The sequence below is a fragment of the Lathyrus oleraceus genome, chromosome 5 (assembly GCF_024323335.1).
Source record: "Lathyrus oleraceus cultivar Zhongwan6 chromosome 5, CAAS_Psat_ZW6_1.0, whole genome shotgun sequence".
Taxonomy (NCBI): Eukaryota; Viridiplantae; Streptophyta; class Magnoliopsida; order Fabales; family Fabaceae; genus Lathyrus; species Lathyrus oleraceus.
This window is the reverse complement of record NC_066583.1, coordinates 346,869,107-346,891,195: the sequence shown is the minus strand read 5'-3', so window position 1 is coordinate 346,891,195 and position 22,089 is coordinate 346,869,107. Positions and strand designations below refer to the sequence as shown.

At 35.3% G+C, this 22,089-nt stretch overlaps 1 long non-coding RNA gene across 3 annotated transcripts; it reads right to left on the bottom strand.

Moving 5' to 3' along the window:
* Positions 1–766: 766 nt before the first annotated feature.
* Positions 767–3,554, bottom strand: LOC127084569 (uncharacterized). 3 transcript variants are annotated; one of them, XR_007788750.1, is made up of 4 exons: positions 3,189–3,554; positions 2,632–2,708; positions 1,750–2,497; positions 767–1,652 (listed from the first exon to the last, which is right to left on the bottom strand). It is a non-coding gene; the product is annotated as an uncharacterized LOC127084569 (long non-coding RNA). The 3 variants fall into 3 exon arrangements; XR_007788749.1 differs by lacking the exon at positions 3,189–3,554 and having other exon boundaries at positions 767–1,458; positions 1,541–1,652; positions 1,750–3,170; XR_007788751.1 differs by lacking the exon at positions 3,189–3,554 and having other exon boundaries at positions 1,750–1,841; positions 1,918–3,170.
* Between the last annotated feature and the right edge of the window lie 18,535 nt (positions 3,555–22,089).

Below are 22,089 nucleotides of genomic sequence, written 5' to 3'. Positions count from 1 at the left end.
CTTAACGGCCTAATTTTGGAGACATGGACTTAACAAGGTGCCATCAAAGCATTCCTCAAGGGTTCCAAACCCTAATTATTTATGATATGATGATGGATCTTATGGAGCTTCTATGGGCTTTGTCTTGGCTATCAAAACCCTAATGAATGCTCATACATTGGAATACTTGTTTGTGGTGCATCTGGATTGATTCAAAGGGCTTGTGTGAGTGGTAGGCCTCATAGAAACCCTAACCAATGAGGGTATGGTCTTAATGGTATTTGTGGCTTGACTTTCCATTTGGTGAGCTCCAAACCCTAATTTCATCCACTTTTCACCCTTTGAATGTTTGGTACCTTTGCTTGAGCATTGTTCCCTTGTTCTTAGTTCATTCATTTAGGCTTAAAGCCATTGGTCTTACCTCAAACCTTTGGTCCTATAGACCCCATTCCTTTCTCCATCCATTCCATTTCATCTAGTCACCCTCATGCCTTGCTTAGCCTTTTTCCATCTGGTCAATGATCACTTTATTTGTTGTCGTGCCATCTGGTCACCCTCATGCCTTGCTTAGCCTTTTTCCATTCATAGAGCCTAGCATTAATTCTATTCCTTTGCAAGCTATGGTTTATTTCTTAAGCTTTGATAATCCATTGTCACACATAGTTAATTTCTTGTCAAGTTTGGTTCCATTCATACTTAAGTCACGTCCATGTCAAGTTTGTTTCAAACATGTTCATACATAAGATTCATTCGATACAAGATCATCCAATCCATTTCATCCAAAATATCAATCACATTCATTATATAATCATACAAGTGTCCATTACATGAGAAAAATAGGGAAGAAACAAAGTATGACCAAATGTTGACTTTGGTCAACAATTGACTTTTTGGTCAACAATTGACTTTTTGGTCAACTTTGACCAAAGTCAACCTAATCTTTCAAACCCTAGATTCTCATCCTAAACGCTAATCCATTATTCCATTGTTCATGTTTGCTTGCTTCCATCATGATTTCTTCATATGTAAGTTATCTTTGGCCAACCATGTTCATGTTCATGCATGCCTACAAAAGCAACCAAGTCATACAAAAAAACAAGTCATGACCATTTCAAACATAACCTAGGCCATTGCATATAATCATTGAGGCTAAGCATTATACTATGGTATTTCGAACCAACCTAAGCCATGATATCTTCAAGCATTCAAACAAAGGCAATTTTACAAGTCCAAACACAACCATGAACCATGTGAAGCAATGCCATATGAAACTGCCAGCCAATAAAGAAAAACCTTGCCACAACTCATACAACTTGTTGCTGAACAATGAAACTAGAAAAAATAGTTCAACTTACCAGTTGCAACCATCATGCATGTGAACCTACCTGCAAACCTGAAGCACGCCAAACCAAAAGCAAGTAGCATCCTACAACCTTTCGAGGCCAAATGCATATATTGCTTCACCCAAACCAGAACATGCTGCAAGATAAACCAGGTCAAGGTGAAACGCAAGCAGATGGCCTAGAATTGTGCAGTAACCAATATCAAAACTGCTACGAACCATAAGACCATTACCAATACTATAACAATATTGTGCCAAGTACAAGCGTGCAGTCAGCATCAAGACAATGAGCTTGCAGACCTGCAAATTCTGCACCCAGCTAGCCATAAGCCTGCATCATGGAACCAAGTCACAAACCATGTTAATGCAACATGAACATGCTATCAAAGCACACACCTGTAGAACCAAATAAGCCTTGCAATACACACCCTGTTGTAAAGCAAACTTAGGCACACATAAATCTAGTTGCAACATCAATTCAACCATAGCAACATCAAGGCTACATATCATTCACATAATTCTGCAGGAAAATACAAACAAGCCCAAGTCAGCTTGTAGCCCTGTTCCTTATTTTGCACCACATTAAAATAGCAAACATGCAGCCCTGTTCCAACAGTGTATCCAACCAGTAGTAGTAGTGCAAATCAGTGTCAACCAATACACACTCTAACCTCATAGCTGAACATCAGAGCCCATGGTAAAAACATAAAAATACCACTGCAATAGTGCATCTAGAACTAAGCTTCCTGCAAAACCAATTGCAGAACTAGCATGCCAAGCCAAGAAAGATGTGTACACCAGCCTAATTTAATAGTAGTTGACCAAGTTCATACCTGCATCAATAAATGGCAAGTATTTAGAGCAAACACACCATTTCAGGATCAAGCAATTTCAAGCATAACCAAAGAATGCAGCACAACATACCATTAGCATCACAAGGAAAACACCTTACTTATAGAAAACCTTACCTAACCAATGCCCAAAAAGGAACCAACCAGTTGTGCAACCTTCAGACCTAGGCAGGCCAAGGCAAAACCATTTGCATACCTGCATCTAACATGACCTGCAATACATCATAACATCCTGCCAACAAAAGCGATGATTCATATCTGCATTATTGCCAAACAAGGACCACCCTGAACTATACTCTAACCAGCAGTGCACAACAGTCACAACCTAACATCAAAGAACAACATTGCATATGAGCAGCCAATGAAGCAAACAATTCATTAATCATCATTTAATCAACCTAGTTGGGTGAACACATATAGCATATCCCAAACTCATTCACAAAAATCTAATTCACTAACCAAGTTGGTATTAAAGAGGGAACCTATTCAGCAGGTCCTCACTCAAGCTTTAAGACCAATTCCACTTAAAGTCCAACCTGCATTAACCAGTCAAAAGAACTAGCTTAAACTTGTAACCAACTCTACATTCATTCATCCTAACCAATTAACTAACTAATCCAACCAACTAACTACCAACTCAGTAAGTTAATAGGTTGAACTCACTGAGATCATCACAACTAACTCCCAAGAAAATCCCAAACCTAACAATAACTAACTCCTAAGCTAAACAATTTCCAATCCTAACTCCTATATATGTCATTCTCCATCACCATTATGATCACCTTTTGGATCGAATCTCAAATCCTTGCACTCTATGATTTCTTTCTTATTCTAAAACCTCATTACACGCACCATCCAGAAGTCATTGAAGCTCAATATCAGAGCTTCAATACAATTTGTGCTAAGCCTCTCCAATCCAGTACAAAAACTCTCTCAGTTTACCACTCTCGGGTTCAGAAGAAAAATAAGAAGGAGGATAATTTGAAAGCTAAAGAGAAATATTTAGGACCATTTACCTGGAAGCTCATCGTCGATGTCCTCGGATTCCTCTTCTCCGACAAGGTAATTCTGAAACCTTCGCATTGCTTCAATTCTTGGTTACCAATATGTAGAGAGTGATGAGAGGATTCAAAGCCCTCATCCTAGAGGCTTTGAGTCACTAAGGTTAGAGTTTAATTTGAAGATTCCACTTTAGGGTTCTTAGAGTTGAGAGATTCGGTTAGTGGAGTGGAGTTTCGATTCCATGAAATTGATCAGGGATTTGGGTAGAGTATGAGGAGAGGATCGTTTTGATAGCTCCGGTTTACATTTTGGTGGCCACGGCCGTCGAAGTGACTTCTGGTGCGGTGGCATGTGGCGTTTCCAGTGAGGCATTTAGAAGAAAGGGCGTGTTTGACTTTTTCAAATGTTTTTGACCCTGATTGTTGGGCCTAAACCGTTGGCCAAACCCATATCTCCATTCCTATCCTACTTTTCAATTCTCACCTCCCCTTGGGCAGAAGTTGAATTCCGGGCCTTGGCCCTTTGGCCCATTGTTTGTTTTTGTTCGCGTGCCAAAAATTCTATTGGACTCCTCTCTTAAAGCCCATGTTGTTTTCTTCTCACACTCCAATCCAGAATTGCACCCCCTTTTAGTTTTAGCTTGATTTTATTTAGTTTTAACTTTTGGTTTGGTTAGTTTTTTATTTTGATTAATTAATTAGAAATAATAGATATTAGAATATTAGGTTAATTAGAATTTAATTAGGGTTATTGGAAATGATTAGAATTATATTAGATTTTTTAGAAATATTAATCCATTAGTTTAATTAGGTTAAAATTGATTAGGTTTAGTTAGATCCTTTAGAATTAGATTTAATCAAGTTTGTTTAGGACTTAGATTTAGATTTTTAATTGATTTTGCTTGGTTAGAAATTTAGTATCAATATTTTGTGATATGACCATTTTACCCTTATGGGTTTCTTTTGTTATTTTTAGCCATGTAAATGCATGTCCCCTTAGAATTAATCTAAATTTAGAACTTTAATTAGTTTTAAATCAAGTTTCAACAATTGCATAATCTCTTAGAATAATTTGTAATAGATTCTAACCATTAGATTAGGATTAATCATAATTTTCAAACTAATTAAAACCCTCGATTCAAGTTGATCAAAAGCAATTTTGATCAACTAAATCCTTTGATCTTGTAAAATCTCACAGTCTAATTGGAGTGACCAAAAGACCCTTGGTCACTTGATAAGACTTTTCCTGTAATTTGTGGAGATCGAAGCCTCAAGTCAGACTCCCAATCAAGCCATCCTCAGTCATACAAAGCAATGGATAATACAAAGTACATCAAAGGTGTCATCTTCAAGAGTATTGTTAAATCAAAGCTATAATTGTGTGGCATGAGTCTTAAGTAATAGAGAAGGAAGGAGATTGGAGAATTCCTACCCCCATTCTAAATATCTTTGGGTATAAGACGAATGACCCAGTTGCTCATCGTATTCACCTTTATTCATAGATGTTAGCACAATTCAAATCATACGATTGGTAAGTCTCTCTATCTTCACAAAATATCATGTAACAAGCAAAAGACTACATCAACAACTTATCAATCATGGTTCAAGTTGTACGACACGAGCCTTAAGCAGTGGAGAAGGAACGGGACTGAAGAATTCCTACCCCCATTCTGAATATCTTTGAGTACGGGACGTTCCACCCAATTTCTCATTGTATTCACCTTCATTCATAGACTTTAGTGCAATTCGAATCGAACGGTTGATAAGGTCTTCATCATCATCACAAGAAGAAACAAAGATTCTCCTCCAGCAACTTGAAAGTTAAGATGAGAATTACATGCCACAAGCCTTAAGTAGTAAAGAAGGAATGAGACTGGAGCTTTCTTACACTCATTCTAGATATCTTTGGGTGCGGGACGTTTGGCCCTTTGCTCATCGTATCCACCTTTACTCGTAGACTTTAGTGTGGTTTTTACCAAATAACTATCAAGTCTATTACACTCTTTCATTCAACCTATCATCTTCTTTTGCCTCACCAATCATCTTGTTTTCAACCCTGGTGGGTTGAACTACGAAATCTCTAATTTCCTTATTACACTATAAGGATGCGTAGGTAGGAGAATCCAGATTCTTCACGAGTTACTCTATTTATAAATCAACCATTCTTCGTTCATCAATCAAGGCCATCTTTCTTAGATCAACTATACTTTTCCTTGGACTCCTCATACATCCTTTTAGGATAATAGTCGGCAGTCCACCTTATCAATTGAGAGTTATTTAGATCATCCCCAAACATTTAATTCATTCTTTTTGGCTTAAACGCCAGTTTGCTCTTCAATTTAGAGTCTATCTCCTTCATGGATCCAAGATACTATTCTTCTTTGATATTGAATTGTTTGTTCCCCAGCAAGTGATATATTGTTCATTGTACTCAATAATACTTTCTCTTGGATCTCGTGTAGCGGTAAATTCATGACTATTAAGCTATGGATAAACTTAATGTCAATAAAACCAGAGTCGCCACCGCGCTTTTATTGTTTCTAAGGGAAAAAGGAAAAGTACGAACAAAATCCAAAGATAAGAAGTTTTCAAATCAAAACTAATAAAATGCCATAGATTACAGGTAAGGGGGTTGGTTACACAGGGGGAAGGTATTAGCACCCAAAGCATCCTAGGTACTCCTAGGGAGCCCTTTCTTGTGTGCGTATGTGTTTTTGTATAAAATGATGTTTGTAATAAATAGAATGGAGGGATGAGAAAATAATTCATTAATTATATTTTTGTGTGTGACAAGACCTTCGGACTTGTGCCTACGTACCAACATAAAATGAGGGATCAAAACCTCGTAGTTTGTGGTATCAATTTCAAAGTGAGTACATTGATTTTAACAAAATTTAAGTTTGAAAGAGGCACAAAAGGCCTAAAAAGGTTTGAATGAGTGTTAGTTTTTTTTGTCTTTTGAAAATTTTAAGTCAAGTATAGTTAAGTTCATTTACAAGTTTGGCTAAGAAAATAAGTTTGAAAATGCAATGGCATAAGGCCAAAGTTTCTAATTTGGAATATGGTCGAAGTTTAGAAAACACAAGCAAAGAAGATTTTTAAAAGGAGGGAGAGATTTTGAAATTAAAAAAGTAGGGAGGAGATGAAGAGACTAATTCTAAGCATAAATTTAAAAGTTAAGAGTTGAAAAGATCTTACCAATGAGCTGCAATCCAATAGACAAGAATGTCATATAGAAACCCAAATTTCCCTTGGACTTTAGAATCAAGCAATATCAATACATAAATAGCAAGGTGAAGAGCAAGGCATCAAATAAAGATAGCCACATCCAAGCTTAGCAACTCCATGATCTTCTTCATAATTTCCCATGTATCAGATGACTTCAAAGATGAGCATTAGACACAGGTTCAAAATAACAACTTCAATATGATCATGGTGCAGATGAACTCAAATGGATCTTCAATATTTATATCAGATGAATGTTCACTTCACAAGCACTTGGTTTCATGAAAGTTGGCATTGGCCAAGTCCTTTGCGTAGGGAGTGTTGACTAATTCTAAGTCCAATGTCTCAAATCACACCAACAGTCCACACAAATGTCTTTTAGGGTTTTTGTTCTTATTATGTACATTAAGGTCAAAAGACCACAAACACAAACAAGTATATATAAACACAATATATTCACAAAGTATGGCTCAAGTGAGCAAAGTAAAATGGCATTAAAGTAAACAAATTGAATGGTATGAATAATGGCAAATGAAATAAGACTTGAAATTAAAGTGCATAAAAGTAAATGGATTGAAATTAAATGTTAGTTGTTAGTTGATTAGAAGTTAGTATTGCTTTTGCTCTTCTTTTTTTTTTAAGTCATTCTTTGGAGAACACTCAACCCCAAAGGAAGGAAAAAAGGTCAAGTTTCCACATAATACCATGAAATATGAGAGACTTACAATCTCACTTATTAGAATGATATGCCTTTTATGTCACAAATTTAGCGCTATGTTAAGCAATCGTAATTGGACTTATGTAGAAGTCACAACTATTTGAGGTCGGGCAATAAATTTTTTGGTGTTAATGCATGTTAGAGACATAGTATAATAAACTATGCTCCTAAAACATACCACACACAAAAAGAATAATGCAAAAGAGTGGACCTAATATCATCCATACTCATGTTGATTTTGCAATCAACTAGCCTTAGGGTATAGAGATATCATAGGTCCATGACATAAATGAATATAGAAGGGGATTGAGATGAAGAGGGAGGGGAAATGGAATCAACACAAATTGGTCAAAGCAGGACTTTTACCAAATTAAAATTATTCATTCATTTTGGGAGATGAAATATACATTTCATTAATCCCCTAAATCCAATGATTTTAACTCAACAAAATCAAATCAACCTTGACCAAGGCCCAACAACACAAGTCAAACTCAACAAGTCAAAATTAGAAGCTCAACACAATTTATTTTGCATTTAAATAATTAAAATCATTTAAAATATGCATTAAATTAAATGATGGTTTATCAAATTCCTAAAACCTCATCAAAACACCAAAGAAATGACCATGGGATTTATCATAGGTCAAACAAGGTCAAAGGACCTTGGAGAAAACATTTCATAATTTTTGGAAACTTAAAATTATTTTTAAACAATTAAAAATATTCACAAAATCAATTAAATCATGAAAAATATTAATAATGATACAAAAAATAATTTTAATTCAGAAAATGAAAGAGGAATTTATTTAAATTTTTTTGGTGAAACTCTCATATTTTTTGGATCAATATTAAAATTAATATGAATTAATGAAAATAAAATAAATAAAATAAAAATCATAAAATGAGAAAAAAATATGGACCACTTGATCTCCCTCATTAATTGAGGTGGCATATCAAGTGGCTGCTAGCGCGTGTTCGACCATAGTCATGAGTCAGCGTGCAATACATGTGGTAATCCAAACCAACACGTGAGATTAGATTAATTCAAATGGATCACGTGGCTCTGATGACTGTCAACTCACCACCGGAGCCAAAGCTCCGGTCTCCTTCTCCGGTGAGCTTCACCGGACTGGTTCGGTCACAACCATCACCAAAATTAAAAATAAGGACATGAATTTAAAGTAAAAATGTCGCTAAGCTCGAATCTGGCCTCAATTTATCCTAACTCCAAGTATATTGAGAGATACAAGAAGTTGAAATTTGAGGTGCAGGGTCTGAGTTGCTTCGATTTGACCTCAAAGCAACTCAATCTTGTTGCCTACGTTGGTAGGACTTCAGACAACCAAAGATCCAAGAGAATTATGGAGAACTGAGTGAGAATCGAAGAGATGAAAAATTCTGGAAAATACCTTCAATGCATGTCTGTGCTTGATTGATCTTGCTCTTGATCTTGTTCAGGACACTTGAAGGAGTGGAATTGGATGATCAAAAGGTTCAGGATCCTTGGAGATTTGAATCTCTAAACAGTGAGATTCAAACTCAATTTCTAATGGAAATTATCAAGATTATCCTTTGGAATGGGAGGGTATGAATGCTTGGAATCAAAGCTGGCGTGCAGGGTCCATATTTCTGAGCATAGAAGGCTCTATTTATAGCCAAATGGTTTGATATTTGCACACTTGAAATGGAATTCCAAAAATAGCAATGTACATTGCATGGGTGCATGGGCGTGTACAGGCCCATGAAATCACTTCTTCTGATCCATAATTGAGTACAAGAAAGGATGAGATCACATTGGAATGTTATGCAATGGTGTATGGAATGTTCAAGTTCAAATTGTGCCAAAGGATCACTCATGTTCAAGCCATGCGCATCCTATTCAAATCTTGTCCAAAATGGATGAAATTGGACTTTTTGGAAAGGTTATATCAAGAGGAATAACTTTCATGTTTAACACTTTTTCATTTTGAAGCTTGGATCATGACGAATTTTAAGGTGGAAGTTGGGAAAATCAAACATGTCAAAAAAATTCTAAGTGTCAAGCCATATGTTCACTTAATCCACCTTGACTAACTTTTTAAATAAGCTTCAAATGAGAAAAGTTCCTTCATCAAAGTTGTATCTCTCTCAAAGTCCTTCAAAATGGTCACAAATTCGACCTTATTTGGGTTTAATATGAAGGAGTTATGCACTTTTGAATTTGAGGAAAATCACTTGTTCAATGGCATTGGTCCAAAATGACCTATAATGCATCCTCATATCACATGCATATAAAAGTTGAAATAGATATTCCTCCAAACATCAAAGTTTAATTATACATCTTGAATTTGATTGTACAACTTGGAAATCTTTCATCTCATAAAAATTGAGCAAGTTATGGCCTTTGGAAGTTGACCTTCAGGATTTAGATAAAATGACCTATAATCTTTCACCATAAAAAATGACTTTCCAAGCAAAACTAGATCTACACCTTAACATGAAAGTTGTTTGGAATGTCATTTAGAGTAACGTTTCTCTTGGAATCATTTTCATATAATAAAAATTGTAGGAGATAGGGTCTAAGGAACCCCAGTTTTGATCAAATGAATTCCTTTGGTCAACCACCGCGAACTAACTTGCTACCTTGCAGATCTCTTGACTTTTAGGACTCATGGAGGATCATATATGCATAAGATGATGAATTTTGAAGTATACCTTGAAATATTTGATCAATTGTTGAAAAAGCTTGTTGAAGAAGTTACATAAGATACCTAGATGAATTAGGGTTTCCAAGGCAAACCAACTCCAAACTATTGATGAATTCTTGATCAAAATATCATGTGAAGATCATGGGGATTCATATATGATGCTTAGAGCCATAATAGATAAATTCTTGATTGAGCCCCTTTCAGTGGGGGTCTTAAACCCTGGATATGAGCTTGATAGGGAAAAGGTGAGCATGTGCACTACCTACAAAAGAGTTAGACAAATAAAAAGACATATTTTTGGTATTTTTGTTAGTAGATGATAAAAATACAAAGTATGATACAATCAAATGGTGCTTGGTGATCTCTCCCAATACAAACCCAATGAGTGAGGGGTGAAGAGGATGCCAAGGTGTGATCCCAATGCTAATGCATATGATGAGAATAGCATGAGAGATCTTAGGGTTAAAATTGGGGTCTTACACCCCGCATATACCCTTTTAGAAAGATATAGCAGAAATCCATCTTGTGAATCAAGAGTTATTTGGATTGTACCCAAACATTTAATTCATCTTGTTTTTGGCTTTAGCCTATAGCGGTAGCCATGCTAGCCCACGTATTGGCAAACGCCAATTTTGCTCCTTAGTTCCAAGTTCTTTACATTTGTGGGTTCCTTTGATACCATTTTGTTGGTACAAGTTATACTTTTCATCACTTTCAGTCTCTTCCGTTGTTCTCGTGGTTCCACAAACTACGATTGCTCTGATTTTCTCATTCCACAATGAGAATACGTAGGCACGAAGATGCGAATACTTATCGAGCATACTTCTAATTATTTCTTCTTCTGCCTTAAGGCACCATCCATATCTTTCATGATACATTATCTACCTTCGATCATTAAACTGTTCACCATAGTGACATACTATTTCTTTGACACTGAAATACAATTTTCTTTGGAGTTCCATATACACCCTTTTAGGACAATATATCGACAGTCTGCATTTCTACCTATATTTGTTTAGCTTGTACCCAGACATTTAATTCCTTCTTTTTTGGCTAAATACCATATAGTGACAGCCATGCTACTCCACATATCGGTTAACGTTATTTCCCTCTATGGTACATATCCCATTTTTCATATGGATTCCAATATACCTTTACCTTCAGTTTCAAATCATACTTCTTTAGTCACTTGTTACCCAATATTCATTTCTATGACTTTGGTCACTTCATTCCGTTCATCTCCACAATGTATTTATATACTACCTTCATTCATTCCATGTGATATATCAGTTATCTTTGAGCCAAATACATTACCTCTTTGAGCTCCATCTTGTGTCACCTTGTGAACCAAGAGTTGTTTGGATCATCCCCAAACACTTAATTCACCTTGTTTTTGGAATTACCCTATAGTGGAAGCCATGCTAGCCCATGTATTAGTAAAAACCAGTTTTACTCTTAGGTTCATGCTTTCATCCTTTTTTGGAGTTAAAAACATTACCCTTTGGTTTAGATCATACTTTGATCATACTTCTTTTCATCTTCCACCACTAGTTCTTTGAAATACGAAGCTCTGAAGTCCTCATTGCACTATGAGGATACGTAGGCATGAGAGCCCCAATCCTCACCGAGCACTTTATCTATTTACTTTCCTTTTCCCATTCTTGTGCGAGTAGTCTTAGAGATTATACATATTCGAGAGAGAACAATCAAAATGGTTCCCATGGAGTACCATGGATGTTAGGGATGCTAATACATTCCCTTGAATAATCAACTTCCTTACCCATCATATCTCTTTCCCCTGGGTTTTATCAATGTTTTCCCTTTCCTTCGGGAATAAATAAAGTTTGATGGCGTCTTTGTTGTATGTTTGAGGGTGTGATGCGTTCGGGTATATTTCCGCTAGCTTCAACCCCAACCATCACCTGGACTTTCACCTCAAACTAGTCATGTTCAGAATCAATATCAAGTTGAAATTACATCTGAACCTTAGATTGAAACTGAACAAGTTTCTTTGGACCAACCTCCACTTGAAACTAACCTAAACTAAATTGTCCAAGAAAACCAACCATATGATCATCACTCCTCTCCCAAAAGAACATATGTTATCTTAGAATCTGGCACATTAATCCTATCCATTCCCTCAACAATTGAATATCTACAAACAGATATTCCACCTCTTCCACTCTGTATTCAAGCCCAAATGGAAGAATACAAAACTGTTATATTTGATAGATTGCAGAATCAGGTTGCAAAATGGTATTCTCTCACAACCGCTATGGTATTAGTTCTTCACAATTTGAAGTACATCTCCTCAGAGTTTGTTGCTTCTTCCAGTCATAGGTAAGAACTTATAGAAGTAAAGTTGGCTTTAATTGGTGCTAATCGGGAAGCCATAGATAATAAGTAAATGGAAGTTGGCTTTTGGAATGATGTTTAATAGAAAAGCTCTCACACCAGCTCAGAAAAAGGTCTATAGAAAACATCATAGAGTTAGAGGCATCTTGGTTGATGCTCTACCGCATTCAGAGTACATCAAAATCATTGGCAAATCTAATTATAAGACCATTTTCCATTATGTGTTACTTATGAAGGGAATCAACAAGTTCATGAAGCCAAGGCTAACCTTCTAGTTCAGCATAATGAGCTATTCAGAATGAAGGAGGATGAAGACATTGAAACCATGTTTTCTAGGTTTCAAGTTCTTGTATGTGGACTTCAAGTTCTGAACAAGAGTTATACTATGTATGATCATGTCAAGAAGATTCATAGGAGTCTTCCTATCAGATACAGACCTAAAGTGACAGCTATACAAGAGGCTAAATACTTAAACATGACAAGTCTTGAGAGTCTCATCAGTAATCATCAGAGCCATGAGATGGAACTCAATGGAGATGAACCTGTCAGAAATTTAAAGCCTCAAGCTTTAAAATCTATCGCTAAAAATGAAAAAGGCTTCTCAAGCCTAGGAGTCTGAAGAATCTTCTCTCGATGAAGATTCTGAAGATGACTCGGATGATGAGGAAATGGCCTTAATCGTTAAAACATTTTAGCATCTGGCCAGGAAGAACAAGAGATTCTCTAGAAGAAGCAGTGGCTTCAGAGGATCTGGCTCCATAAAACAAATGGATGATAAAAAAGGATGCGTCAACTACAAGAAGCCCGGTCACTTAATTTCTGAATGTCCTGAGCTATAAAATGACAAGTCAAAGAAGGGAAGCTTTCAGAAAGATAGCTTCAAGAATATATTCAAGAAAAGTCTCAAGGAAACATGGGATGAACTTGACAATGAGGAAGAGTTTGAAAAGGGTGAAGAGTAAGCCAATATTGTATTGATGGCTCTTACATCTTCAGAAGTAGAATCTGACTTAGATTCTAGCTCAGAGTTTGAGGAAGAGGTATTTTCTAAACTATCTCGCTTTGATTTAATTAGTTTTGTTAAAGAGCTCACGGGAAGATGTCAAGAAAAATCCTGACACATGAAAATATTGAAAAAGCAATATGATCTTTTGAAAGATGAGTTAAAATTTGTTCAAAATAAAAATAAAGCTCTAGAAGAATATTGTATTGCTCTAGTAAAGGAAGTGTCTAACAAACCTCTTGATGAGCATGAAATCGCTTTTCAAGAATTTCTCATAAATGGCTTCAATAAAACTAAAGTTGCTTCTATGATTTATGGATTAAGTAGAAGCAAAGGAGAAGGTCTTGGTTACTCTAAAAAAATAGTTAATCCTATATTTAAGACCTTGAGTAAACCATCAGATCCTTGTTCTTCAAGCACTACTCAAAAAGGGTTTGATTCTTACTTTGTTTCTGCTGTTGAAAATGAAAAGGTTCTGATTCAGACAGAATCTAAAGTTGTTGAGTCAAGGGTTCTGAAAGACCCAAAACCTAAGGTTAAGTTTCATTTAAGATAATAAACTTTTAAATCAAAATTTGTGAATAATCCTAAACCTTGTCATATGAAATCAAAGGTACAAGACAAGAGGAATCCTGTCAGAACTAACCATAAAGGACCCATAAGATTATGGGTACCTAAAGCTCAAATTGTCTTTCTTGAAGATATTTTCAAGGGAGAAGCAAAGTAGCAGTCATGGTACCTTAACAGTCGCTGCTCATGACATGTAATGGGAGAAAAGCTTATGTTCCAAACTCTAACTCTGAAAGAGGAAGGAACCGTGGTGGAGGAAACCATAAAGGAAAGATCACGGGTATGGGTACTGTTGGTAACTCCTCCATTTCAATCAATAATGTTTGGCTTGAATATGGACTTAAACATAACCTACTGAGCACTAGTCAATTTTGTGATAGTGTTTATGAAGTCATGTTTAATAAAAACAGTTGCATAGTCATGAACACATCTGATAAGTCCATAGTGTTCAAAGGTAAGAGAAAGGGAAATGTTTATAAAATCAAAATTTATGAATTGGTTGATCAAAAGATAATTTGCCTTCTATTAGTGAGTGATGAGAAGTGGATCTGGCACAGAAAGTTAGGTCATGCTAACTGGAGATTAATCTCTAAACTTAATAAGTTAAAACTTGTTAAAGGATTTCCATATCTCAATTATCACTTAGATGCTCTTTGTGGAGCATGCCAAGTAGGAAAAATCAGTAAAACTTATTTCAAATCTAAAATCATTGTCTCTACCTCTAGACCCTGAGAAATACTTCATATTGATTTATTTGGTCCTATTAGTATTGCATGAATCAATGGGAAGAAATATGGTATAGTCATTGTTGATGACTATAACAGATGGACTTGGGTTAAATTCCTAAGAACCAAGGATGAACCATATGATGTGTTAAGCATCTTCTTCATACAAGTACAAACTGAAAAGGAATCTAAGATTTTAAAAGTAAAAAAGTGATCATGATGGAGAATTAGAAAATGATCCATTTGAATTTTTTTATGAAAAACACAGAATTATACATGAGTTCTCTTCTCCTGGAATTCCAAAGCAAAATGGAGTTGTAGAGAGAAAGAACATATATTTACAATAAATGGCCAGAACCATGATCCATAAGAACAACTTACCTAAGTACTTGTGCGCAGAAGCTGTAAACAAAACATGTTATGTTCAGAATATAATTTATGTTAGACCTATTATGAATAAGACATCATATGGATTTTCAAGGGAAGAAAGCCAAGCATCTCTTATTTTCATCAGTTTGGATATACTTGTTACATTCTAAACAACAAAGTGTATCTGAATAAATGTGATGCTAAAGCTTAGAAGGGTATCTTTTTGGGATACTATGAACTCTCTATAGCATATAAAGTGTATAACTCTGAAACCAATATGGTTGAAGAATCAATAAACATTAAATTTGATGATAAATAGTCTGACAGTAAAATGCCAGAGCTAGGTCAATTTTTTCCAGAAATCTGTGTATCCAAAGACACATCAGGATCTAGAAGTTAAGAAGCTGGAAGTACATAAGAAAATAATCCATATGAAGTTTGATGCTCAGAAACTATAAGAACTCCAATAGCTAATGATCCAGGAGTTGATCCTGCCTCAGAAGCCCATCCTGATAATGAAGAATCTGAAGAAGCACAAGGTGGATCCTCAGATGCATCACAATCCAAGAATACTTTCAAGTACAAGTCTTCTCATCCAGAAGAGTTGATTCTTAGAAACAAAGATAGCCCTAGAAAGACAAAGTCTTCCTTCAGAGAAGCGTATTCAATGATAGGAATACTCTCTGTGACTGAACCTACTTCTATTGATGAAGCACTTTCTAATGATGGTTGGATTATGGATATGCAAGAAGATTTAAATCAGTTTCAAAGGAATTATGTCTAGAATCCAGTACCTAAACCTTAACATAAGAACATTATTGGAACAAAATGGATATTCAAAAACAAGTTCAACGAGCAAGGATAAGTGGTAAGAAATTGTAAGAACAAGATTTGGTTTTGCTTCTAGACTTATGTTTTGATGATAACAATTTATAAACTCTTAGAGAACAATTTTATACCCTAATCAATTTTTTTAGTGTGCAGATACTAGATTCAAGTTCTGAATTTGGATGAATGATATGTGATGTCATTAGACTCTGAACCTAGTGCACTCTGACTCTAAGACACGTGGTTTACAAGATAATCTAGCTCTGGATTTTGTACTCAACGCTTCTGATTGTACACTCATCCAAAGCTTTGTAGTTTGATGCTTTTGATGCTTATATACTCTAAAGCCTTGCTCTCTCAGCAACTTTGAACTGTGTCACCAAACTCTGAAGACCAGGTTTTGATGAACTAGATTAAGACTTTGAAGACCAAGGTTCTGAAGTGTTTCTCAACCATATTCTTATTCTTCACTCATGTATGCTTCGTCACCTACTATCAAAAGCCCTTGAATATCGAAGATAAGATCAAAAGGTTTTACCTAAGGAAAATAGTATATATTATAGGATCAAATACTCCTTCCACTACACTGATTTTATGGGCTAGGACTGTACTATTGTACCATTTTATCTCCCATTTTCACAAGCTATTATGCAAAGACATAACTGCATTTTGGAATTCCAACTCTACCCTCCAACATATCTTTTCATTGCCTATATAAAGGAGACCTGGAATGATGAAATAGTGTTACACATTCTAAGAATTCATCACCTACATGAACAATGCACTTTGTGAAATATTTTGAGAGAAAAGAAAACACACACTAGAAGTTTTGTTCATACTCTTCATTTGTGTATTCTTCTTTCTTATAAGCATTTTGTAAACACACCTTTGTATCTTAATCAGTTTGGTTGTATTTTTTCCTTGAGTGACTAGGGTTTAGTCAGAATACTCAAGAAGACATTGATTCTAGGTCTTTATGTTGTAATTTGTTTGGTTATAGTGGATTAAGTCCTTGTTGATAAGGCGAAATCACCTTGGCAGGTGGACTGGAGGTAGCTTAGTTAAAAGAGAATCAGGATAAAAATAATTGTTTCATTATTTTTGTTCTTTATTTTCTACTTGTTGTGTTAGGTTGAAAAAGCTTTCATTATTAGAAACTCAATTCAAACCCCAAATTTCTTGTGTTTCTCCTCACCTTCAATTAGCACCAGAGCTCCGATTTTGGTATTGATTACGTATCAAATACTTCACCATGTTAGATAAAGATCCAGTATGTGAAACACAATGGTTGCTTTCCCACCTCCAGTTGCTCCTGCTGCTGATAGAGATCACTATAGTGCAGAACCTCCATTTTTTATGGAGATAAATTTGATTACTGGAACGATAGAATAAAAAGTTTCTTTCTTGGTCATGACGTAGATCTAAGGGATATGAAACAAGTCCATGTATATGAATCTGAAGCACATAGTAAGCTCAAAAAATATTTTTTCACTTTGAATGAAGAGAGCTTTATTTTAAAAATCAAAACTCTGCTCTTCAAAGTAAAAGTTCCAAACTTGAGGAAGAAATTATTTCAGAAGCTTATGTGGATTCTGAAACTATCATAACGAAATATATCAAATCTTTTCAATAATTTCTTGCTAGAAACATAGAGAGAAGCAAGATACCTTCAATGATCTATGAAGTTAGAAAAAATGGAAGAAGAGGAATTGGTTATGCGCCTAAAGAAAAACCCATTTCAAAACCTAAGGCAAAACCAAAAGCTCTAAACTCCCATTTCTCTTATGCTTATACTGAAAATGATAATTCTGCACCAAGACCCAAGGGTTCTAAGAAATCTGGGAGAACTAACTAGAAAGGACCCAAAACATGTAGGTACCTAAGGACAAGATAATCTATGTTGCAGACATCCTTAGCAACTAAATTGAAACACCATTCATGGTACCTGGACTATGGATGCTCACAACACATGACGGGAAGAAGGCATATGTTCCAAAACCTGGAACTTAAGTCGGGTGGCTTCGTGGGTTTCAGGGGTGATCAGAAAGGGGATATCATTGGCTCTAGAACAATTGATAATGGTACTCTCCCTTCTATTACTAATGTTTTATTAGTTGAATGATTAATGAATAACTTATTGTCCATAAGTCAATTAAGTGACAATGGTTATAAAGGATGGCTCTATCCTTTTCAATGGCAGGAGGAAAAATAACATTTATAAAATAAGACTTTCTGATCTTACAAATAAAAATGTAAAATTTCTTATGTCTGGTAATGAAGAGAAATGAGTATGGCATAGACGATTGGGTCATGTTAGCATAAGGAGGATTTCTCAACTATATAAGCTTAATTTAGTTAGATGCCTTCCAAATATGAAATTTGTTTCAGATGCTCTTTGTAAAGCATGTCAGAAAGACAAGTTTTCAAAACTTCTTTTAAAGTAAAGAATGTTATTTCTACCTCTAGGCCTTTGGAACTTCTGCACATTGACCTTTTAGGACCAGTGAAAACTACTTCTGTCAATGGCAAGAAGTATGTATTAATCATTGTAGATGACTATAGTATATGGATATGGGTTAAGCTTATAAGACACAAGGATGAGTCACATTTTGTGTTCTCTACTTTCTACTCTCAAATGCAAAATGACAAAGACTTTAGAACTGTTAAAGTCAGAAGTGATCATGGTGGAGAATTCGAAAATAAAGATTTTGAAAAACTTTTTGGTGAAAATGGCATTTCTCATATTTCTTCTGCCTTAGAACTCCACAACAAAATGAAGTTGTTGAGAGGAAGAATAGAACTTTGCAAGAAATGGCAAGAACCATGATCAATGAAACTAATATGGCTAAGCACTTATGGGCAGAGGCTGTCAACACAATGTGTTATATTTAGAACAGGATCTCTATAAGACATATTCTGGGTAAGACTCCTTATGAATTGTGGAAGAACAGAAAACCCAACATTTCTTATTTTCACCCTTTTGGATATGATTTTTTTATGTTGAACATTAAAGACAATTTGAACAAGTTTTAAGGGAAATGGAATTTCCCATGATTTATCCTTCCCTAAAACTCCACAAAAAATGAAGTTGTAAAAAGGAAGAATAAGACTTTGCAAGAAATGGCAAGAACGATGATCAATGAGACTAATGTGGCTAAGCACTTCTGGGCAGAGGTTGTCAACAAAACATGTTACATTCAGAACAAGATCTCTATAAGACCTATTATGGGTAAGACTCCTTATGAATTGTGGAAGAGTAGAAACCCCAACATTTCTTATTTTCACCCTTTTGGCTATGATTGTTTTATGTTAAACACTAGAGACAATCTGAACAGGTTTGATTCTAAGGCACAAAAGTGTATTATGCTAGGATACTCTGAACGCTCTAAAGGATATAGAGTATACAACACATAAACATGAATTATTGAGGAATCAATTCATGTTAGATTTGATGATAAGCTTGACCCTGAAAAGTCAAAGCTAGTTGAAAAGTTTGCAGATATGGATATCACTTATTTAGGTTCTGAAGGTAAAACTTTACAAACAAAATATGTTGAGGCTAAAGACTCTGAAACTATTTATCCAGAAGTTGTTGAAGTTCAGACTCCCCTAAGGAAGCATAAACAAATATCCTCACACTTCAAAGAATTGATTATGGGAGATAAAACCAAACTAGTCAGAACCATGTCCTCATTCAAACCTTCTGAAGAGATGCTTATGGGTTTGGTGTCCCTCATAGAACCTACACCTTTTGATGAAGTGCTTATGGACACTGAGCGGATTATGGAAATGCAAGAAGAATTGAACCAATTTTCCAGAAATGATTTGTGGAATCTTGTGCCTAGACCCAAAGGAACTCATGTCATTGGGACAAGATAGGTCTTCAGACACAAGCTGAATGAACAAGGAGATATGGTAAGAAATAAAGCCATACTAGTTGCACAAGGCTATAGTCAGCAAGAGGGGATTGACTATACTAAAACCATTGCACCAGTTTCCCAGTTAGAGTCTATTTGTCTTTTAATTTCTTTTATTGTCAATCATAACATCATCTTGTATTAGATGGATGTTAAGAACACATTTTTGAATGGTTACATAATTGAAGAAGTGCATGCACACCATCCTCCTGGTTTTGAAAATGATAAAAACCCAAATTTTGTTTTCAAACTTAAGAAATCATTGTATGGTCTGAAACAAACTCCCAGAGCATGGTATGAAAGACTAAGAAAATTTCTTTTACAAAATGATTTTACCAGAGGGAAGGTTGATACAACTTTGTTTTGTAAAACATTACAAAATGATATCCTAGTTATTCAAATCTATGTTGATGAAATCATATTTGGTTTTGCTAATGCTACTTTGTGCAAGGAATTTGCTAAGTCTACACAAGCAGAATTTGAGATGAGTCTGATGGGAGAACTCAAGTTCTTTATGGAAATTCAGATTAATCAAAGTCCATAAGGGACATACATTCATCAGATTAAATATACCAAAGAACTCCTAAATAAGTTTGACATGTCATAATGCAGGATAGAAAAAGCTCATACGCATCCTACAAGTATCCTTTAGAAAGATGAGGTAAGTGAAAAGGTAGAGCAAAAGGTTTATAGAGGTATTATTGGCACTCACTTATACTTAACTGCTTCTAGTCCTGACATTTTCTTTAAAGTCTATTTTTGTGCTTGCTTCCAATCAGATCCTAGAGAATCTCACTTAACAGTTGTTAAGAGGATCTTCAGGTATATGAAAGGTAGTATTAACCTTGACTTGTGTTATAGAAAATCAAAAGAGTATAATCTAGTAGGTTATTGTGATGTTGATTATGCTGGAGATAGACTTGAAAGGAAAAGCACTTAGGGAAGTTGTCAGTTTCTGGGAGACAACTTGATTTCATGGTCCAGTAAGAGACAATCAACCATAGAACTATCAACAGTATAAGCTAAATACATTGCAGCTTCTGGATGCAACACTCAGATGCTCTAGATGAAAAGTCAACTAGAATATTTTCAGACATATGAGAGTAACATTCATATTCTCTGTGATAATACTTCTGCTATTTGTTTATCTAAGAATCCCATTTTACATTCTACATCTAAACATATTGAGATTAAACATCATTTTATACGTGACTATGTTTAGAAGGGAATTTTAAACTTAAAATTTATTGATACATACCATAAATGGACTGATGTCTTTACAAAACCCCTTGCTGAAGATAGATTTCTTTTCATTCTGAAAATTTTAAAAATGGATTTATGTCCAGAATGGAAAAGATGATAATCTCAGGATGTTTAATTTCTCAGAATGGTTCAGTGAGACTCTAAGATATTTTGACTTTGAGCATTTGAGTTTTTTGAAGTGAGAAGATTTCATAAGTTCAGAAGTGTCTAGTCATAACCTTGTGGTTAAATGTTTTATCTTCTGGATACTGAACTATTGGAAAAAAATAGGTAAAAGTTGTTCTATTTTATTCGTTAGCCTTAGGCTGGTTTATATAGTGAAGATACAATTATTACAATTTATTTTCTCCTTAATGGAGAATAAAGAAAAATAAAGGTAGTATTAAAGACAATAATAAAACCGGAAATAATATATTTTCCAACCCCCCCCCCCCCCCCCCTCATGTTGGTGCGTAGATATCTATCATGCCCAACTTTTCTATCAAATACTCAAAAGTAGGCCTTGCCAAACTTTTGGTCAGGATATCCGCAGTTTTTTGACTTGAAGTCGTGAAGGGTAGACATATGATTCCCGCATCTAACTTCTCCTTTATGAAGTGTCGATCAATCTCGATATGCTTGGTTTTGTCATGTTGAACTGGATTATGAGCTATGTGAATATCAGCTTTACTATCAGAGTACAATTTCAATGGAAGCTCAATTTTCATCTTAAGTTCTTCTAGGACTCTAAGGATCCATAATCCTTCACAAATACCTTGAGACATAGCTCTAAACTCGGCCTCTGCACTACTCCTTGCTACAACTCCTTGTTTCTTGCTCTTCCATGTCACAAGATTACCCCAAACATAGGTACAACATCCAGAGGTTGGTCTTCTATCTGTGACTGAACCTGCCCAATCGGCATCGGTGAAGATAGACACATTTTTTCACTAGTCTTCTTAAAAAATAATCCTTTTCCAGGATTTCCCTTCAAATATCTCAGTATCCTATAGACTGCCTCAAGATGTTCCTCGAAAGGAGAATGCATAAACTGACTTACTACACTAACTAAGAAAGCAATATCAGGTCGGGTGTGTGACAAATAAATCAGTTTCCCAACCAATCTCTGATATCTCCCAGTATCAACTAACACATTACCTTCTCCCCAAAGTTTAGCATTAGGATCCATAGGGGGATCTGCAGGACGACATCCACTCATTCATGTTTCTTTCAACAAGTCTATAATGTATTTTTGCACACATTTGATCCAAATTTGTT